This window comes from Podarcis cretensis (assembly GCF_951804945.1).
Source record: "Podarcis cretensis genome assembly, chromosome: 9".
NCBI classification, from domain to species: domain Eukaryota; kingdom Metazoa; phylum Chordata; class Lepidosauria; order Squamata; family Lacertidae; genus Podarcis; species Podarcis cretensis.
This window is the reverse complement of record NC_137178.1, coordinates 30,394,587-30,405,060: the sequence shown is the minus strand read 5'-3', so window position 1 is coordinate 30,405,060 and position 10,474 is coordinate 30,394,587. Positions and strand designations below refer to the sequence as shown.

General features: G+C 41.0%; 2 long non-coding RNA genes across 2 annotated transcripts; one reads left to right on the top strand and one right to left on the bottom strand.

Annotated features, from left to right (window-relative positions):
* Positions 1-296: 296 nt before the first annotated feature.
* On the bottom strand, positions 297-849 carry LOC307223819. Its single transcript, XR_013842284.1, has 2 exons — positions 737-849; positions 297-354 (listed from the first exon to the last, which is right to left on the bottom strand). It is a non-coding gene; the product is annotated as an uncharacterized lncRNA (long non-coding RNA).
* A 210-nt stretch (positions 850-1,059) lies between these two features.
* Positions 1,060-8,659, top strand: LOC307223803. Its single transcript, XR_013842278.1, has 6 exons — positions 1,060-1,348; positions 4,662-4,752; positions 4,877-4,912; positions 6,785-6,925; positions 8,390-8,467; positions 8,570-8,659. It is a non-coding gene; the product is annotated as an uncharacterized lncRNA (long non-coding RNA).
* The last annotated feature ends 1,815 nt before the right edge of the window (positions 8,660-10,474 follow it).

Here is a 10,474-nt window from a genome sequence, read left to right as displayed (position 1 = left end):
CCCCCTTATGTGAACAGGAGTGCTTTCCATTTGCACATGCAGCCTTTAGGATCCAACCCAGTATTAATAATGGAATTACACAAGGAGAACCTGTAGAAAACAATGGGTGGGATTCACCTAATGAGTTCCATCAGTGGAAGCCCTGTGCAATGTCTTATACTTCTCCTCTCTCTGCCCCCACCCCAAAAACTGGCTTGGGGGGCAGGGGGAGCTGGGAGAAGAATCAGAACAGCATAGGTGGGTAGGAGAGGGGGAACCATTCCCTGGGGAGCTGAAGAGCATGAACTGACAGAATGTTCAACTGCCATAGCACAACTTTAAAGTCCTCCCAATGTTGTAGTGTATCTTCACCTCCTAGAAGAAGAAGAAGAGGAGTTTGGATTTGATATCCCGCTTTATCACTACCCTAAGGAGTCTCAAAGCGGCCAACAATCTCCTTTCCCTTCCTCCCCCCACAACAAACACTCTGTGAGGTGAGTGAGGCTGAGAGACTTCAAAGCATTGTGACTAGCCCAAGGTCACCCAGCAACTGCATGTGGAGGAGCAGGGACGCAAACCCAGTTCACCAGATTACGAGTCCACTGCTTTTAACCACAACACCACACTGGCTCTCCTAAACAAAGCTGAGGGTTCCTGTCACAAAGTGAACCACAAAATGGAACAAGTGAGCAGGGATGGTCTGCTCATGAGGTGGGCTGAAGAAGTCCAAGAGATGGTACCTCCAGGGGCTCCCCACCTGCACCACTGCCAGTGGAGAAGCAGCATTGGCAGTGCCAGTGGTTTCTGGTGAGATCTCATGAGATCTCGTGAGCTCCATGCATTCTCCATGAAATCTTGCCAGAACCTGTGATCGCCACTTCATGGGCACCACCACACAAGAGAGACTTCAGGGTTGGTGACACCTTCTAGTTTATGCCCCTACAACAGAGCAACAAAATCATCTGCTGCCCTATGCTCAGTTGTGACCTCTACAGTTAACACAGAGTGACATCACCATCTGTACTAGCTAGTCAACACAACTAGGGTATATGCAAAGGTGCCCCAATGAGTCTCCCTCCCGCAAAAGTCTCAAGCTGGAACATCTTCTGAAAGCCTTGGCATAATTTTGTGTTTTATCTATTGTTTCAAATCCTAAATGTTTGGGATAAAGCATCCTACATTTTAAAAAGCCCTACTGGTCCACTGAAGCTGAGCTATAAAAAAATATAGCCATATTTTAAAGTCCTTCATATCTGAGAATGGAGAGAGAGAAAATGATCTGCGTTATTACACATCGATTTCAATGATATTTTCCATCATCAAAAACGGTATTTCTTGAAAGAAGACAATCATGAAGGGCAAAAAGCAGGTAGATGATACAACACCAAGAGATCACCACAGCAACCTCTTTCTGTGGTGTGGGGTCCTAAGGAAATAGGGAAAGCCACATACACCAGCACCTTGTGATATGAAAGCTAGGAGCTAAATGGCACCTTAAACTTAGGTTATGGGCGTCGCAATGGAGTGCAGGTGCGCTTTTTTTAATAACAATAATACAAAGCTGAAAATGAATGAACTTGCATTCATTTTTCACTTGGCCTAGTCCTCATCTTAAGACTGCAAAAAACAAAGCCATACTTCCCTTGTCCACCCCTACCCCCCAAATTTCTTATGAGGGTCCCTTCTCCAGTCTTCAGAGAGTGGCTGGAAGTGGAGAGACAGGGGGGCCACTAGGTGGCGCATCGGAAGATGGCTGACAATAACATCTCTCCGACCCACACGAGGTAATTTGGAGGCTATGATGGGGGTAATTAGCCTCCTTAACCCCCCCCCAGGATTATGGGGGGGACGGCCCTTGCCTGCTGTGCCCTATACCACCCCCGAATTTGTGGGGGTGGGGGCACTAGGCACAAAGCCCTCCTGTGGGATTTTTGGCACTCCTCGACGCCGTCCCCGATTCGCGCAGCTGGTTGCAATGATCTTTAAAAGAAACAATTTGGACGTGATTAATTGCACATACATCAAGGAAAAAGGGGAGTAAATACTGCTGGCAGAAGAGATCTCTGATAACAAGACAACAATAAAATACGAGAAGAACGTCAAGATACGGTATGACAAATGACTGAGGGGGGAGGGGGGGAAACCTGCCTCTACCTTTTCATGTGATTTAACAAGAATCCCCCTCCCCTAATGAGTCAGAAATTAAGCACTTAAGCTGTGGATTTAAGGCTGTGTGGAGATAAACTTTTGATCCAAAGCAATGTTTCAAGATGAAGCTGGAAAGCTAAGAGTTTTGGAGTGTCACACTCAGAAAAAAAATGCCGTCGCCATTTTGTGAGGCATTGTGGGAGCTCTTGGGTCTGGGAGGAGAAAGAGAGAAATAGAGTTGTTTACATATCGTGAATCAACTTCTCGGTGGGACTTAAGAGCGACAAATGCCAAAATTTACGATGGAAAAAGTGATGTTATCTACGAAGGAGATATATGGAAACCATCTGGACTTAGTGGAGGAACGGGAAATCCACACAGGATTATTACACTTGCTATCGGCTTAAGGAGACTAACAGAAGAGATCGTAAAGGAAAAAGAGAAATTATACGAACAAGATATGATGTGGCAACACCAAGATAAGACTGGATAGAATTATGAACTTTGTTTGGACTGATTGGGACTGATTTGGACATTAACACAGTAATAAGAAGATGATCTGAATCCCCCTTTGGATCTTGAAGTATGGGTTCCCCCAACAAAATTTAAAAATTTGGCTTTGTAATTCGGAATTTATATGATGTGATTTAATTTGATGTGATTGGCCAGTTAATAAAAATTATTAAAAAAAAAAAAGGAAGTGGAGAGACAGAAAAGGTCCTCCTTTTCTTTCAGCAGTGGCAGTTTTAATCTGAAATCTTAGGTTCAGTACTGCGTCCAGAGCTCAGAAACTGTTCACATTAATGAAATTCCCTGTCACAAAATGCACCTAGAACAATAGGAGTGTTGAATGCTGGCATGTGGTGTTGGTATTTCAAGGTTCCAGAGCTCATTCAGATGGCAATCCAAAATACATTTACTAGAGAATAAACGCCATGAAAAATGGTGGGAATTACCTCTGAGGTAATTAATAGGTTTTGCTATTAATGTGGCTCTAAACCCTTCCAGAATTTCCATCACGTGCCTCTTAGGCTACCACAGTTGAACAGTCAGCAGTGAATGGGAGAATGATGATACAAATAGACAAGCTGTCATCCAAATTCCAAGGACTTGACATCTTTCCACAGGGCCTGCAAGACAGAGCTGTTCCACCAGGCCTTTGGTCAGGGCACCGCCTAACTCCCTCCTTTTGCAATCTTTAGCCTAATGGTTGCCATCAATTTGAGTTGAATTAATTTTAATGAAATGATTTTAGAATGTTGTATTATTTTATTGTTGTTAGCCGCCCTGAGCCCGGCTTCGGCTGGGGAGGGCAGGATATAAATAAATTTTATTATTATTATTATTATTATTATTATTATTATTATTATTATTAAGGGGCAGTTCAAGCATTAATTCTATGTGGTACCATCCTATGATGCTAGTGATGGTAACACTGGTGCAGCCAATGCAGCATCTTCCAGATTTTGTTAGACTGCTACTCTCATCATCCCTGACCATTAGCCATGCTGGCAGTGGCTGATAGGAGTTGCACTCCAACAACATCTGGAGGGTACCATGTCAGTTCCCCCTGGTGTAGTGGTTAGAGTGCTGGTTTGAGGTGGGTGAGACACAAGTTCAAATCCCTTCACTGACTGGGTGACCATGGGCCAGTCACCATCTCTCAATCTAAGGTACATCACAGTATTGCTGGAAGGATCAAATGAGAGGACTATATTGGCCATTCTGATGTCCTTGGGGGAATGGTGAGAGGAAAAACTTATGACACATCTCTCTCACGTGTATGCTTTTCATGATAAGTGGAATCATGACACAGGATACTTCTAGATCAGCAATTTGCCATGTGAAGTCTGAAACAGCCCAGGAAAGGACTTATTCAGATCTTGGAGCGTTTGAACAAACTCTTAATAATTTGGATGACCAATTGGCATACATGAGCTGAGCAATTTCTGAAAAAAGAACAACTCCATCCATAATGCTTATTCCCCTTCTGTTTTAAGGGTTCAAAACTAGCAACTAAAATTTTACCCCAACTTCTGTTGGGGAAAAAGTTGGGTTAAGATTTGATTTGCTGGTGTGAAATTGGGTCTGCCAAATTATGACAGGTAAGAGTCCATCATGCACATACATCATCTTCATTTATTACGTATACATCATATTGAGGCACATGACTCATACTGAAAATGGGAATTCACCCTTTCACTCTTTTTCCCTGCCCAATATGCGTATGGGACATATTTTAACATGAATCCATGCTCCTACGCACAAACTCTCTCACCTATATGCATCAAGCCAGTGGAAAAGAAAAAGGGGTTACTCATTAATCCATGAAATAAAGCTTTCCAAAGTGAAATGTGTGGTTTTTCTTATCTCGCCAGAAAGTCTTAATAAATAGGTAGGTATAACGTACCTGAGAACAGCTAAATTAACCTAACTCTTCAGAGAGCACTTATTCTCCTTATGATTTAAAATTAAATTCCTGCAGATATGTCAAGGGTGCTCATTTACTGTCTGCTCTGTGCCTTTTCTACCAGTCTAATTCAGGCTGCTACAGTCAAGAGACCCACTACGGCCTTTAATGAACTCATTGAGAACTTAAAATACTTGCAGCGTAGGATACAAAATGTAAGTATGGTTTCAATAGCAATGCAAGTGAAATGTAAATTTTCTATTTATTGGGGGGGGGAATTAACAAAGTTTTAAATGAAAGTATGAAATATAAAATGTACTTGTTTTTATATTTATCTAGGATACTGTTGAACTACATTCACCAAGAAATATCCTGGTAAGACTGACTCAACATTTGCTTTCTGTTGTTAAACATTCTAGATTTGTTTTCAAATTGTAGATGTTGATGCCATATGTATTGCATAGTGCTGAATCCCTATATCATGGGTACTGGTCATCCATTGCTGGGTTGCTCTTGTGCAAGTGAAATAGCCCTGGTAGAAGCTGCTATCAAAGAAGTAGTGATTTAGGATTAACCAGATCTCAGGAGAAAAAAGCACTCATCGCTTTGCAGGATTAGTTTCTTATTTTGTTCTAATTAAGTAATAAATATACATCGGTCAAAGGCTAGAACATACAGCTCTTTCAATCCAAACGGATTACTGATTTGTTAACAGGGTGTGTGGTAGAAAGGACTGATGCCATTTTAGTCCCAAACAAAGGCAGCTGATTATACCTTTTATTGCACCAGCTCTGCAGGCAGAGCAACAAGTGTTTTGTAATGGCAGGTCAAAAGTTTGTTGTTTATTACACTTGTACAGCACTCTTCTTTCAGAAGCTCAAAGCCTATTAGGCGAGGCTTCCACGGTGTCGTTGCTTAAAACTGGGTCATAATATCCACTTAGCTATAATATCAGGTTCTCCAAGGCCACCATCAGCTGGCTATTCTACAAACTTAGTTGGTCAACATAAAGATATCACCAGAGACATTTTGAATATTGTTTTGATGAAGGAGGACTAACACAAGAAAGGTGACTGTAATTCTAAGCATGATCTAGGATAACATTAAAAGAGAAAGAGAGATTTCACTTTTAAATTGGCATTTTGCATTTAAAATAATTGAGAAAGAAGAAGATTGTTTTTACTCAGCAAGGGATCTTGGAGTTAAATGTGCGTAAATACAATTGTTTCCTGAAAATAGTTAGAAGGGCAAATAACATTGCTCCATGAACTAGTTGCATTACACTTGACATCAGTATGCATTATAAAAAAGGTATATATTTCTGAAAGCTGAAGTATGAAAATTGAGCACTCTTGTTTGCCTTGACTTAAAAAATAAATAAATCAGACCAAATAGAAATTGCTTCAATTACAGAACAACAATATAACTGAAAACTTACATTTTAAAAGTAACAGAAAAAACTCACCCAACTTCCTTCTGCTTACTACATTCTGTTACGCTTCAGAATGCTATTCTGTTTTTGCTCATAACTTGAGCAAGGAAGGTCTTCCACTTCTTTGCTACATTTGTTAACTGTAAGATATGATTATAGTTCCCATCAAATTAGCATTCTTTAAATAGCTCAGTATGTGTTAAAACAAACAGAACTAGTTTCCCTCTGAGAAAACCCTGCCAGGATCCCAGAAGCAATGTATCTACAGTTAGTGACTAACTGCTTAATCATAACTTTTCAAGCAATACAGTCTGCTAGGCTCAGGAAGTTAGCGGTTTCACACACACAACAGTCTTTTAATGCCCTTACCTACCATTCTGTACTAGTAGTTTTCTGGGCATAGCGGTCTTAGTTTACTGTGTAGTACTATAATTGAAAACTGCAGAGGGAGAAAAGGTCCCATTGTTGTAAATTTGGGAAGCTCAAGGCAGATTACAAGCTTGAGTAAGCAGTGTTTGGGGAGCAAGAGTGGGAGATGGCTATTGCTTTCACACCTGACTTGCAGGTTTCCTGAAGGTAATGGGTTGGCTGCTGTTAGAAACTGGACTGGTTTTGCACTGTATGTGTGAAGGGCACATGCAAAACTGAAATGGGAAAAATGCCAGTTGTACTTGCAAAGCTGTCAGAATGGCAACATGAAGTGAGTACGGACCTAAAACACTTCATGTGGGAAGACAAATTTGACTGTTCAAATATGACCAGAAGTCTAAGAATATCTTGCATCAATATAACGATATATATGTTTTTCCTTCCAGGGCACTTGCCTCCTCCCTGCCTTAGACTGCTTCAAAAATGAAACCATATTATTAAGGCCACTACAGGATCGCAAAACAGGTGTGATCCTCACTCGCATCAAATATTTCCGTCCTCCTCCTATTCCCGGTGCATCTGACTCGGTATGGCTAATGATAACATGTTATTTTATAGTAAATGGACTGACCCAATAATTTGTCTGATGTTTTGGTATGTTTCATTAGGTTCTGCAACAATAAAGGGTGCTAGCAGGTTTACCAGACATAAAGATTTGTGCCTGTATCATTCAAGATTAACTTTATAAATAATTACGTTTCACATGTCTATCTCAACAGATGGGCAGTGGATTAATGTGCTTAGAAAGCTCAATGGAAGCTGATACAATAGGAGTCAACACATAAACTATATAGCATCACAGCTTGAATCATCACATGGCACTGTGAATAAGCCATTAGACAACTTCTTATGATTATATAGGACACTTTATTTCCAACTTCTATTCTCCTTGCTGTGTCCTCAGGGACAATAGAATTAAGAGCAGAATTGCTTTTAGAAGCTAGGTATGTAGCACCCCCAGCTGAGAAGTAAAACTTGGATAAACAGTGAGTGAATTAAACTATGGTGTAACATGATCAGGAGTAAGAATATAAGCTTCAAGTTCCTGTTTCAAGTAGCAGCTCAGTTATTATTATGACAAACATTGGCCAGACCTACACACTCTTGTTGGCTTTTGGAGAAATCACTCTCCTTTTCTAGCGGTATTCTCTTGTGCAGTGTTGAATTCTGGTCTTCTATAATGACTTCTGTGGTGGCATGAGGGGCTACAGTGGGCTCCCTATGATCCTGGTCAGCATGGCCTTAAACATGTCACTATCTCCAAATCTTAAGCAAATGGATGATACTAACCTACTTAGGAAAATTCTTGTAAGGATTCCTTTTGGTTCTTAAATGGCAAAATGATATTCTGATGTGGTAAGACTGCAAGTTACAATTCCCTGAAATTCATGGAAAATGTATGCTGGGGTTGAAGTCACACTTTGTCACTTTGGCAACCTTGTGCCAAAAACTCATTGCTTATGTAGGATTGTCCGAATAAACTGGAATAATCAGTGTGAAGACTGGGCTGGCTTTTCTGCCACCCAGTTTTGCAGACCTATAGGATTATATACCGTAGAGTTTCAATGACAGAAACTTAGAATTTTGAGATGCTGTGTTGGACCTGTGAGACCTCAAGTCATACACCTGTTCTTAAGGAGAAGGCTGAACCCAGAGATTCCTGCTTCATTTTACCATTTGAAAATGGCTCCAGGTGATGAGGCTAAAATACCACATCTCAAAGAAAGTGTTTGTGTTCAGCCCTGGGATATATGAAATAAAAGATGATCACCAACAGGTTTTCTAGAGACTAAGAATTGCGACCAAGGGTATCAGGTGGCACAAACATTACAAAAGTGAATAGGTAACACTTAAGATAGGGGACAGCACATTCTTACTTTCTCACCTTTGTTTCTTTTCAAAAAAAAAAAATGGAGACAGCTTATTAATTTTATTGTGTACATGCTTTAAAACACATGAAAAATAATTAAGACTTTTTCTTCATCTGACAGACGTGCCCTTCATGTACCAGATATAAGAAACAGAGCCTAAGAACATTTCTGGATGACTTTATAGCACTGCTACAGCAGGTAATAAAAGTGTAATCACAATCATCATTATCTTGTTTTTGGCATTTGCTTTTTCAACTTGTCTACTAGTGTTTAACATTTTTGTAATGTCTATTTTTACAGATGTATCAGCTTCACATGGAAAACCAAAATCAATAGGACACCTGCTGTTTCAACACCCGCTATGTCAGTAATATAAATGTAAATATTGTCTGCCAGCCACATTCTTCTTTTGGGTGGGTGGGTGGGGTATATTGAACTATTCAGTGTGGGCATGTGGGTTCACTTGGACATTTCCAAAATGCCAGCAAAAAGAAAAGAGAACAAAAAGTATACTCTAAAAAACCCCAATTAATTAATTAATTCATACAGTGGAAGCTTGGGCTGTGAACGTGATCCGTGCGGGATGCACGTTCGCAACCCACAGTGGTGTGTCTGCACATGCGTGGGTTGCAATTCAGCACTTCTGCGCATGAGCAAAGCACAATTTAGCGCTTCTGCGCATGCACAACCGCTGAAACCCGGAAGTAACCCGTTCCGGTAATTCCGGGCTTCGGCGGGTCCATAACCCAAAAAAATGCAACGTGAAGTGCCTGTAACCCGAGGTATGACTGTAATTCTATGAAGTAAGATGTAATACACCATTTTAAAAGGGGACTGTTTCAGTACTGTGACCAATAAGCTACCTCCAGGCTGCATAATGTTCTGGGGAAAGGTCTTGAACTGAAACTAAACTATTAAAAAATATGCAGAGTTGCTACAAGGTCTTGTTCATATTTGTATTCCCAAAGTAAGGAGGTGTGAGGGATATTTTAATAGATAAAGCCCTTTTACTGTTTGTACCACTCGCTGTGGGTAAAACCTCAGTGCCTAGGACTTGCCGATCGTATGGTCGGCGGTTCAAATCCCCGTGGCGGGGTGAGCTCCCGTCTTTCGGTCCCAGCTCCTGCCCACCTAGCAGTTCGAAAGCACCCCTAAGTGCAAGTAGATAAATAGGTACCGCTTTATAGGGGGAAGGTAAACGGCGTTTCCGTGTGCTGTGCTGGTGCTGGCTCGCCAGAGCAGCTTCGTCACGCTGGCCACGTGACCCGGAAGTGTCTTCGGACAGCGCTGGCTCCCAGCCTCTTAAGTGAGATGAACGCACAACCCTAGAGTCGGACACGACTGGCCCGTACCTTTTTATGGGAATCATTGATTCAGAAAACCCACCGACCACTGCAGTGCACAGTAATTTTAAACAGCCTGCTAGTTCCTAAAATGCATCTTCATTTGAACCCTACAAGCAATATGAACCTGTTATGTTGTCCAGACATACAGGGCATATACAAATGTGAATATGCCCCAAAGAGAAAATCTGGACAAAGTTTTTTGGGGAACATTTTTAAAGCCTCCCCCCAATCACCCTACTTGCACATCATAAATCCACCCAGACGCCATTTTGTAGCCCAGTTCCAGGACATATGGCAGCCCTTCATTAAGCTATTTTGATTACATGAAAATACCTTTTAGTGTTATTGCAGAGACTTTAATTCTTAATGAATGTTACTCTTCACCCATCTTATTGGCCACAAGTTAACAACAAAGCCAGGGTAGGTTCTCAGGTGAAAGAAGTGCCATTGTATCCATGTTTTGCATCTGGTTAGTCACTGTGAGACCAGGATGTCAGTCTAAATGAATCTTTAAGTTGGTTCCAGCAGAGCTCTTCCTGTGTTCCTATTTATTGCTATGTTCTAACAATTAAATTAATCAAACGTAAGAAACTGTTTGCTTTGAAGAAAGTCAGTATGGACTTGATCAAGCTCAATTCCCTTTAGTGTATGAATAGTTCTCACTTACTACAGAACAGATTGTGGCAGGTGGGAGTGGCCGGAAATTTGCAGTGTTATCATTTTCCTTAAATTTTCTGAGTGAAGTTTTACACTGTGCCGAATGGTGGAGAATTAATTTTCTCCTACGGAGAATTAAGAATCTGTTTATGGTACCAGTCATAATTGTTGTCAGCAGACATTTCAATATGTATTCTAACAC